Genomic DNA, 11,689 nt, shown 5'->3' with positions numbered 1-11,689 from the left:
AATTAAAGTCTTCTTGATATTTTCTTTCACTTCCAATTTCTTTACGGATTGTCTATGGCTGCTGCTTGCTACAGTGGCTGAGCACGAAAAACAGCAAGGAAGTCTGCACCTCCCGCAAAGTCGAACGTAATTTCTTAACTGACCCTGTACAGGAAAACTGCCGATCCCCACGATGGTTCTGTGAATTTCGACCAATTTGAACGGTCACGTAAACCAAATATAAAAATATTTCCATTGCCCTTAGAAATCGAGGGAACCACAATCGAGGTAAGAAAGGAAGAAAATAAAAATTGTTTCCCTTTCCGGAAGTCGCCTTCCGGCCTCGGCGCCTCCGAAGCCTCATTTCCGGTTGGGGCCTGGGCGCGTCCGCCATTTTGCCCTGGGCTGCGCGCGGGGGAGAGATCCCCGCCGGAGCTTGCCCTGAGTTCGCCGGTCACCGAGGGGCCTCCAGGAGCCCGCACGGGGCCGCGTGGTGCCGCCTCTGGGAAAGGAGAGCCGTTCTCTTCCCCGGGGGCTTCCGGAAGAGGCTCCTCGCAGCGGGCGTGTGAGGGAGCGGGTAGGTGGCGGCGCAGCGGCGTGAGGTGAACTCAGGGCCTGCATCCGACTGAGGAACGGGAGAGGGCCGCCCTGCTCGTTTCTTTTAAAAACTTGGAGCGTTGCTCCTTGCTGCGCTCCGTTACAACAGCCCGTGAATTCCTCTGAGTGAGTTAGTTGGTGGAGTCGGGTTTCTGTCGTGCAACTAAAGGAGCCCCAATTGGTACACGTGCTAGAGTACTCAGGGCACGTAGAAACATCTAGAAGTGTGTGCTAGGGTGGAAGATTTCATGATCCTATTTAGCCCTCTGGGGACAGAATCTGCCTTGTGATTTCCCAGCCCCTTAATCAGATTTATCATGCCTTCTTTCCCTCACCTAATATTTATTGGGTACGTGCCAAAGGGCAGGAAATGCCATAGTGACCTTGCCTGGAGGAGATAGGCTTGGCAGTGGCGCGTACAGCCAAGAAGCCAATGGCATTACACCCGGTAGCTGCAGAGGCTATCAGCAAAGGGGAGGGTGAGGGGGCAGGGTATGTTAGACAGAAGGCCAGAGAAGGGCTCTGAGAAGGCACTGTTACCCGATTGCCTTTAGGCTCTTTGGCTCTGCTGCAGAAATGAATTTCAAGAGCACGCCTGGTGAGTTAGGCCAGTAATTTATTCAGGTAGGGAGGGAAGAGAAATGGGAGAAAATAGCAGATCACGGGTCCCAGGTAGGGAGGAAGGGGCTGAAAAATGATAAAGAGGGCTGATTTACAGGCTGTAATTCCCCATGATAGGTTGTAAGTGCCCAGGTTTTACTCAGGGGGAGAAGGCAGCTGGAATCCCAGTCCAGAGGCAAGAGAGAGAGCTCAGGCCTCCTGCACGGTTTTGAACTGTTCGTTATCCCACCCCTTTGCTAATGGCAGGGGAGGAGTTCCAGCTGTTTACTCTTTTGACTGCTTGTTTCTCCTATCAGTCTCCCAGGATGGCCCAATGAACAAGTCCTTGGGGAATATACCGGGCTTCTGGATTCCGAGTAAGTCTTCTCCTAAGTGGCAGAATCTTGGGGAGAGTCTTCCAACAACCATCTTGGGGTTGCTGATGTCCACGTGGACTTCTGGCCAGGTTCCAGATCTATCTATGGATTCCCTATTTTACTAGCCTGCTGCAGCAGCGTCTGAGCAGATAACCTGAATGAAGGGAGGGCATGGGCCGTGCTGCTCAGGGAGGGCGAGTGTGCCAGGCCGAGGGAACAGCAAGGGCCCAGCCCTCCTATGGTGGTGTGCTGGTTTGTCCAAGGAATCAGCAGGGGTCAGTGTGGCTGGCCTGTGTGAGTGGTGGGGGAGGAAGCAGTGGGAGATGACCAGAGACAAAGTAAGTGAAGCTGCTCATGGCTAACAGCTCACTGTGTTCCCACTGATAGTCAGGTGTGCGCTTGAAAATGAGTGATGCAGGAAGCGGATTTGGCTCAATGGATTGAGCGTCCGCCTACTGCATGGGAGGTTCTGGGTTCAAACCCAGAGCCTCCTGACCTGTGTGGTGGGCTGGCCCATGCGCAGTGCTGATGTGCGCAAGGAGTGCCCTGTCACGCAGGGGTGTCCCCCGCGCAAGGAGTGCGCCCCGTAAGGAGAGACCTGCCCTGCGCAAAAAAAGCACAGCCTGCCCAGGAGTGGCACTGCCCACACCGAGAGCTGACACGGTAAGATGATGCAACGAAAAGAAACACAGATTCCCAGTGCCACTGACAAGAATGCAAGCAGACACGGAAGAACAGATAGTGAATGGACACAGAGAGCAGACAGCTGGGTGGGGGTGGGGGGAGAAATAAATAAAAAATAAGTCTTTTTTTTTAAAAAAAAAAAATGAGTGTTTGGGAGAAGAAAGTCTCAACGCAAGAGCAGGCAGTACCTAATGGTTTATGATGGTGTGACAAGCTAGGGGAACTCTGTTTGGGAAGCAGGGCCCTTTGTTTATACGGATTGGTTGGTGAGGGCAGCTTGGCCTGGGCTTCCCAGGTGTGTGCAGGGGGCTGGTGTCGGTGGGTTGGGAGGTTGAAGGTGTCTCTTCCTGTCTCCTGCAGCCATGCTGTTGATGGTTGATGGGAGCACTTGGGCTTCCTGTAGCCCTGACTCCCAGAACTGTCTGACTCCTAAGTAGTCACATATCTGGTCTTGCCATAGAAGTGCCAGTTGCCTACTTTAATGTTTTCTTAACAGACGTCACACAAAAGGCACTACAGAATTACAAGCCCTGTTTCATTGTAAAGACGGCAAAACACAATAAATTCTGCTGCCTTGTGCATGAAACATGTCAAGAAGTGGGACTTGCAAGGCAGCTCTAAATGTGATGATTGGCTGCTGTAGGGAAATGCCTTGGGACGAAGTCCACGGGATAAGGAATATTTTGGAGGTCCACAGTGTTGTTGCTCAAAATCGTATACGTTGCTTATTGTTTGCGTGAAACATAACAAAGACTCCTGTTGCAAAATACTTGATTGTACGCGTGTTTGTGGAGTGGCTTCTCTTCAGGAGGGTCATTGAAAGACAACCTCCAACCTTCAGGAGCTCCCGTTTAGTTGGGGGAGGCTGATAAAATAAGCCCGTGGTCTCTGGTTGGTGCTGGAAAGGAAGGAGACCGTGTGGACAGGACTTCTTGCCTAGCCTGCTTGGGGAGAGGGATGGGGAGAATGGGGATGAAGTCATAAAAAACTCACAGCAGGGGAGCGACTGGTTTGGAGGGGCTTGTTGAGAGAATTCATGTGCCATGGGATTCACTGTTTAAAGTATATCCTGCAGTGGGGTTTTGTAGGTTCACAAGGTTGTGCAGCCAGCAGCAGTATCTAATTCTAGAACATTTTATTCATCCCCAAAAGAAACCCCGTACCCAGCAGCACTCATTCCCCATTCTACCCCTCCCGCAGCCCCTGACGGTCACTAACCTGCTTTCTGTCTTTATGATTTGCCTTTTCTGTACATTTCATATAAAGGGAATTGTACCAGATCTGTTTTTTTGTGTCTGGTTTTTTGACACAAACTGAGCCAGAATGTTAATCTTGGAGGTTCATCCCTACTGCATCTTTTTTTAAATTTTTTATTTTATTTTTTTGTCTTTATTTTTTTAATATTACATTAAAAAATATGAGGTCCCCATATACTCCCCCACCCCCTCCCCCCACTCCTCCCCCCATAGAGACAATCTCCTCCATCATCATGAGACATTCTTTGCATTTGGTGAATACATCTCTGAGCACCACTGCACATGATCAGTGGTCCACATCATAGCCTATGCTCTCCCACGTTCCACCCAGTGGGCCATGGGAGGACATGCAATGTCTGGTAATTAACTGTCCCTGCAGCATCACCCAGGACAACTCCAAGTCCCGAAAACGCCTCCACATCTCATCTCTTCCTCCCATTCCCCACTCCCAGCAGCCACCATGGCCACTTTCTCCGCACCAGTGCCACATTTTCTTCGATTACTAATCACAATAGTTCATGAATAGAATATCAGTAAGTGGACGCTAATCCATACTCTATTCCTCCATCCTGTGGACCTTGGAATGGTTGTGTTCACTCCACATCTATATCAGGAGGGGGCTTAGATTCCACATGGATGCTGGATGCAATCTATTGCATCTTCATTCTTTTTAATTGTTGATTAATATCCTGTTCTGTCAACACCACATTTTGTTTATCCACTGATAAGGTGAAGGACATTTTGATTGTGTACACTTTTGGGCTGTTATGTGTAATGCTTCCCTACACATTCAAGTATAAGTCTTGGTGTGGATGTAAGTTTTCTGTTTTCTTGGGTAGATACTGAGAGGTGGAATTGGCTGGGCTGAAGGGGGTTTTAAAATTGAGTGGGATTGGGCATTTGCTGAAAGGGAAATATCTGGGTTAAAATCCTCAGGAGGTTATTGAATACTTTAAAACACTTCAGTGCTGTTGGATGAGGGGAATGGCCAGAAGGGACACAGGTGAGTTGGAACCACTGGGCAGTAGAGTTACAAAGGCTCCTGCATGGTGTATGCAGAAATGTGGGATATATCCTGAAGTCACAGGGCTAGTAGTAGTGGACAGTTGGAGTCAGGGAAATATTGGTTCTGTGTTGCAGGAAGAGCATGTCATTATAGCCACTGTGAGAGTCAGACGGCAACAGATTGGAAACTAGGAAAATGGTTGAAAAGTGAATTCACCCACTGGCCAAGGACTGGAGGCATTTAGGGGTTATCAGGCGTGGGGCAGGAAGGTGGAGGAGAGTGAACCTCGATGATACCCAAGGTTTAAGGCGTGGGTGACAGAGGAGCAGGTGGTTTCATTCACCAAGACAGGAGATGTACTGGCAGAGAGGCGAGCTGTGGCCGTTTCCAGCATGTCACCTTTGAGGTGTTTCAGTACATCTGAAATTGAGAGTTGGCAGCAAGAGCTGGTCTAGCACTGTCTACTGATGCCATCTGGGGGAGTGGCTCCGATTCCCAGGGGGTGTGACTGACATGCCAGCATGACGAGAAGAAGGACCATGAGGTCTTGGGGTGGGGGGACCGCAGCGTCCCAGGCAGGAGGAGGGACGGCGGCAGGGAGACCTGGGAGAGGAGGAAATCCAGGAGAGGGGCACAGGAGGGAAGGAAGGGAGAGCTCCTGAAAGGCGAGTAAGGCAGGTCTGAAGTGGGAGCCTTGGGTGTGTAACAACAACCCGTGGGGATGTGCTTGCTCACAGTTTCTAGGTGCGGTCGGGAGGAGCTAGACAGCCAGCCCAGGAGGGAGTGCGGTTACGGAAAGATAAATGTGGTGGGGACTGTTTAGGCGAAAGGAGGTTTGCACACAGTCGATGAATAATAATTGTTGTCCCTCTGTGTGTGCGCAAGCATTATACAAACACACATACACACACAAATACAGCCTCAGCTTGTTATTTTATCACCCAGAAAAAGAACTGTGCAATTTTGGACCGAGGAGTCGGATGACGCCTGCATAGCAGTCGTGACTGTTGTGATATTATAGTAGAAAACTTAGAGCTGTGACACAGTTCTTTCTGGGGTATGCAGACAGACACTGGAGAACAGCATCAGGAACATTCCTTGTAAAATCCAGGTGTGAGCAGGGTGAGCCTCCACCTTCACAGTTAAGGCCTTTTATCTCCACAGTGGTCAGCTTGCCACCTTTCCCTTTCTGCACGTGTCTGAGCTGTTTGCCTTTCCCATGTAACACTCTGGTCTCATCTGCCAGGGTTCCTGTCTGGTTTGGGGACCCACAGGCCCACCCCTCATGTTGGGGTGGAGGGTGGCCCAGGCTGAGAGTACAGAGTACAGAGACGTACGTACCATACGTTTTACTCTTTATGAGCTGTGCCACAAGCCAACAACCTATTAAATAAAGTATATTCTTATTCTGCTCCCTTCAGGGCTATAGCCTGGAAAGCCAGGTTTGCATCCTTGGCCTCCTGGGCTCTCTGTGTTGGCACGAGGCAGTGCAGGGAAAAGCAGCCCAGAGCTCTCTGACCCCTACCGCCAGTTCCATACTCCTCTGGAGAGGTTTCCTCAGGCCATGTGCACACACCTGCTCATCCAACCCCCACTCATTGTGCCCCCCATCCACCCCACAGCTTTGCAGAGCTGTCGTGTACCCTGGAGAGGACGCAGCTGGGGACCAGGCATGAGCAGAGCCTGCTGCAGCCTGGGGACCTTTGCCACAAGGAGTTCTGGGGTCCACGGCCCTGGGGCATGGTCCAGAGAGGCCGAGGGCTATGGCTGGTCCCAGCTGCTTGGCCTCTGGACTCCTCTCCCTGTGTGCAGGGACCAGGGACTGGCTGGATGGGGCTTGGTGCAGGGGCCTGTGGGGTGAAGAGCTGGGAGCAGAGCCCCTGTGGCCCAGGTCCCGGGGTCAAAATGGTGACAGGTATCTCTACGCTACAGGTGGCACTGCTCAAAGCGTCCCAGGGAAAAAACATTGCTCTGTGTTGCCTAGTTTTTTGCTTTTAGTTCAGTCCTTAGAACTAAGATTCTAGATCTATTTCTGGAAAATTATTTTATCCAATAGTTATTCATTGAGCAAAGAATTATGTAGTTATTACCACCTGAAAAGCTGTAGGTTACCATGGTAGGGGCAGTCCTAGCAGTGCCTGACACCTTTCCCGGGGACCCACAAGTAGCTCCTGTGCTCAGACCAGGTGTGCCGGCCTCGTGGGATAAAACCCAGTCCTTGGGGGTCAGGGACTGCGGGAACACTCCTTCCACTATTGTCCTGAGCACATGGACACAGTCAGTGGGGCCACACTCCTTCCACTATTGTCCTGAGCACATGGACACAGTCAGTGGGGCCACACTCCTTCCACTATTGTCCTGAGCACATGGACACAGTCAGTGGGGCCAGGCTGTCCTGGTGGGCATGTTTATGGCCTCCAGCTCACACCAGGTAGTCCATCTGCTGCTGGAGAGGAAGGAAAGGGTTCCTCCACTGCAGCACATGAACACAAAGCCGGGGTGCTGCCTGTAGAACGTCTCCCTGCCCCTGCCTCTGATTGGGACCCACTGGCTGCGGGGACTGCCGCCCTCGAGTGAAGCGGACCTTGCTGTCTCTTTGTGAGTGAACCGTCTTTCACCAGAACCTGTGGGCGTTGTGCTTTTGTACCCAACACCTGTGTGGAGTGGGTGAATCTCTCCAGGTGTCTCTCGTCAAGTGAACGGACAGTGAACCTAACATCCAGCCACCCTACAGCCTCATGCAGATTTCATGGACTCAACACGAATCAAGCACCTATGGTTCCCTGTAGGTCAGCGAAGAGGCTTTTAAAGAAGGTACTTGCTGGCTTGGAGGTATTTTCAGAGGCTGTTAGTGGTGCCTGAAGGTCTGTTTGCTTTTCCCCTAGGCAGACTACTCCAAGTTTAATGACACCAAACTTTCCCCATTTTACTGTAGGAACAGGAGATTGTTTGGCAACCCATTTATTTAGGGCAAAGGTGGAAGACTCTTGCCTTTCTCTCATTTCTGCAAAATTGGCCTTTTTTCCCCCTCTGCAGGGCTGGTGAAACCTAGCAAATTTAAGACTCTTTCAAGAGGCCAACCTTGTGGCAAACACTTGGCTGGTTGTAGAAGTGAGGAAAATGCGTGGAAGGAAAGGGTTCTCCAGTAATTAATGTCATTTGGCAGTGACTGTCACTTAAGACTTCCTGTTATACACATAGGTCAGGACAAGATACCTAGAGATGAGCGAGATATTGGCCCTAACTCAGAACTGGTCTCTGGATCCAGAGTTCTTTTTCCCCTTATTCTTGGGGCTTATGAGAACTGTCATTTTGGAAAGTCAAGAAAATAAGATTTCCAGTGAACTTTTCAAAATCTCGATTTAGTACGGGTATAACAGGTTTCATATTTTTCCTCACATTTTTGGGTGGTTTCATTTTTTTCGTTATCATTTCTGATGCCTTTGCCCCAGTACAGTGATGGGACTTTCAGTGGAGTGAAATAGTTTCTTTCGTGTTAGATTGTGGGAGTGAATTCCATTACGTTTAAGTTGTACCACAGATTCTTTGTAGCAACAGCTGTGTGGATGGAAAATTCCAGAGTCTTTTTTGTTGCAGTGTTTTCATTTTTATATGTTAGAGGAAGTGTTTGCTTAATTGGACTCAGCTGTTTGGAAATTCAGAGAAAGTATTCCGAGAAGGTATTACCTGTTTGTCTTTTAAGCAGTTTTAAGAAATAGCAGAAAAGATGTGCATAGTTTAAAAAGTGTTTATTGGGGAGCAGGTATAGTTCAGTGGTTTGAGTCCCAGCTTCCCATGTACAAGGTTCCAGATTCAATCCCTGGTACCTCACACACACACACACAAAGTGTTTATTAAATATGTGTTTTGTATGCCAAGATACCTGGAAAGTTTTAAAATGGTAGTGTTTAAATTGTGATTTATGTACTGTGATATGTATGCATAAACTAATTTGAGGATTTTTTTTAAAATTAGAGAAAACGAAAGAACTCTGTAGGACAGTTTCACTCTTCATGGAAGTGGTAAATTTTGAGCTGTACATTTGAGGATGGATAGAGTTGTTATTTTTTTAGTTTATTGAAGAATACTTACAGAATTGTGTTTATATGGCATATATGTGTATCACAAGTGTACAGCTTGCTAACTCGATTCTTTTTTTTTTTTTTTTTTAAAGATTTATTTATTTATTTAATTTCCCCCCCTCCCCTGGTTGTCGTTCTTGGTGTCTATTTGCTGCATCTTGTTTCTTTGTCCGCTTCTGTTGTCGTCAGCGGCACGGGAAGTGTGGGCGGCACCATTCCTGGGCAGGCTGCTCTTTCTTTTCACGCTGGGCAGCTTTCCTCATGGGCGCACTCCTTGGCGCGTGGGGCTTCCCCACGCGGGGGACACCCTTTGCGTGGCACAGCACTCCTTGCGCGTATCAGCGCTGCGCATGGCCAGCTCCACACGGGTCAAGGAGGCCCAGGGTTTGAACCGCGGACCTCCCATCCTAACCACTGGGCCAAAGTCCGTTTCCCAGCTAACTCGATTCTGTTTCTGGGTATATACGCAAAGAAAGTAAAAACAGAGTCACAAACAGCTATTTTACTCCAGTGTTTATTGCAGCATTATTCACAATAGTCAAAAGGTGAAAACAACCCAAGTGGCTATCAGCAGATGAATGGGTCAACAAAATGTGGTACAAACACACAGTGGAATATTATTCAGCCACAAGAAAGAAGGACATTCTGAGAAATTCTGCACCATGGAAGAAGCTTGGAAATACTGTACTCAATGTTGTAAACAAGGCACGTAAGGACAAAAAGTGTATGATACCAGTTCTAAGAGAGGACTAGGAATAACAGATTTGCAGAGATAAAAAGCAGATTAGAGGGAATGGATGTGGCTCAAGCACTTGGGCGCCCACCTCCCCCATGGGAGGTTTCAGGTTTGGTACCCGGTGCCACCTGAAGAAGACAAGCAGACTCAATGAGCTGATGCAACAAGCTGACTCAATGACTTGATGAACAAGCAGACACAATGAGCAGACACAACAAGCAGGGAATGGATGTGGCTCAAGCTGTTGGGCACCAGTCTCTCACATGGGAGGTCTTAGGTTTGTTTTTTTGTGCCTCCTAAAGAGTGGACACAAAGATCAGAGACACAAATGGACGAAATGAGGACACAGACAAGGGAGCCATCTCAGGGGCAGGGTGAGAGGGAGAAAGCAGATTAGAGGTTACTGGGAAGGGGAAAAGCAGGGAAAGGGGAGGGTTGTTGTTGTTTTCTTTAAAGTCTCTAAGGGTAATATTTGGTGCAGTCAGGGTTGAGAAATACCAGTATCATTTATTTCCAACTACTGCTGAGGAATTTCATTTTGCCTTTTTTTCTTTAAGGTTGGGGTGTGAACCCTGATGGCTTCTGTGTTTCCCCCTGTTTTCTTCTGCTTTTGGTGTCTATGTAACCCTAGCACCCCATGTTAAAAGAACACTCAGACTAAGAAGTTATTCAGGCCCCAAATGTTTGTAAAAAGTGTAGAGTTAGTGATTTCTAAAAACAGCACATTTATGCTTTTTTCCTCCCTGCATGATTCTGTCATTTTACATCAATAGTAATACATTCCAGAAATAAGTTTTTCATCTTTTCTCTGTCCCAGTACTAGAGTGGAAGCTCCCTCAGGGAAGCAATTAGGGAAAAAAAGAACATACAGCTTGCTGACTTTTTATAACTATCACCTGCGTGATCAGCACCCAGAGGAAGAAAATAGTCTTTCCAGTAGCCCAGCGGAGCTGTTCCGTCTTCTACCGTCATTACCCCCACCTCTTTGAGCAGTGGGAATCCGTGGTACTGGTTTGGTACTTTCTGTACGTGCAGCCGTGCTGTGTGTCCACTCTTTTGTGCCTCGCTGCTTTTGCCCATGATGTTTGTGAGACATGCTGTTCTTGCATGTTGTTCTTCAACGTAGTTGCAGGGAGTTTATGTTCTTGCTTTGCAATGTTCCTAATCTATCCCTTCCGTTGTTGTTGAGGTGTTTCAGTTTTAGGCTACTCTGAATAACACTGCTGTGGATACCCAAGTGCGTGTCTTTTGGTGATCATACGCACACGTTTTTTGTAGGGTATATACCCGGGAATGGGATTGATGAGTTTCAGTACATCCCTGTAGATGGCTTTCCCAAGTGTACGTACCAGTTTTCACTTGCACCAGTGGCGAGTGAGGTTCCCCCTGCCCCATGTTCTCACCATGGCCAGAGTGAGCTGGGTGCTGGGTTAGGGAGTCATGCTGAAAGCAAGGAAACAGTTCTCCGGTCTCAGCCTGGAAACTGAATTCCAAGGATCATGTGGGTCATGATCAGGTCTGTGTCCTGACCTGAACATTTGATCCTTGGGAGGAGGGACGGATTAGGGGCCCATTGCAGCCTGCTTGCCTGGCGGTGGACTTGCTCCTGAAACAGAAGATGACTGGGTGCTTACAGACAACTGACCTGCTTCTGGGCATTCTCCCAGGGTCTCAGGAGGTTTGGATGCCTTCCAGTTACTTCCTTTGTGAAGGCTAGGCAACTCTATGTTTCATCCTGCTCCCTGTTTTCACCCCACGGTCATGTGCTTGTGACCTTTGGTATAGAGCAGACAAAACCATCCTTATCCAAATGTGGAGGAACTTCACTTGAAGAATAGGGGTCGGCCTTCATCTTGGTTCTTTCTCATTTCGCTTGTTAGATTAGGTCTCCGTCCCGTTGTTTTTTTTCCCCCAACAAATCAATTTTATTGATACATATTAAAAAAGCATAAATCTATCTGAAGTGTATAGTCACTGGTATTTGGTGTAACCACATATTTGTGCATTCATCACTTCAGCCATTCTTAGAGTACTTTCATTATTCCAGTGATAATAATAAACAAAAAACAAACAGAATTCACCTCTCATTCTCTTTATGCTTCCCCTGCTGTACATAACTGCTATTCTTTTACCTCTCTCTAGTATATTTGTATTTATATATTGTAAGAAACAATATATACACAGTATCACCCATATTTGTGTTTTACATGAAGTTTTACTATCTTATGCAGCCCCGTGTTAACAGTTTTTAGCTTTCCTTCTAGTAATATACATGACTTTAGACTTTCCCTTTCAACCACTGTCATAGCCATATAATAACTTTGCTTAACTGTGTTTAAAAACATTTTGACCAAAACCTTTTTATCATTCCA

The 11,689-nt window shown here is 47.9% G+C and overlaps 1 long non-coding RNA gene across 1 annotated transcript in view; it reads left to right on the top strand.

Moving 5' to 3' along the window:
- The first annotated feature begins 474 nt into the window (after positions 1-474).
- LOC139437982 (uncharacterized) overlaps positions 475-11,689 on the top strand; it is a 69,438-nt gene continuing 58,223 nt past the window's right edge. Inside the window, exons 1-2 of the long non-coding RNA XR_011647880.1 lie at positions 475-556; positions 1,494-1,553. This is a non-coding gene — a long non-coding RNA (uncharacterized lncRNA). The remainder of the gene's footprint in view (positions 557-1,493; positions 1,554-11,689) is intronic.

The sequence above is a fragment of the Dasypus novemcinctus genome, chromosome X, assembly GCF_030445035.2.
Source record: "Dasypus novemcinctus isolate mDasNov1 chromosome X, mDasNov1.1.hap2, whole genome shotgun sequence".
In the NCBI taxonomy this organism is placed as follows: domain Eukaryota; kingdom Metazoa; phylum Chordata; class Mammalia; order Cingulata; family Dasypodidae; genus Dasypus; species Dasypus novemcinctus.
Note: the sequence above shows the minus strand (reverse complement) of the source record. Positions and strands in the feature narration are given on the sequence as shown.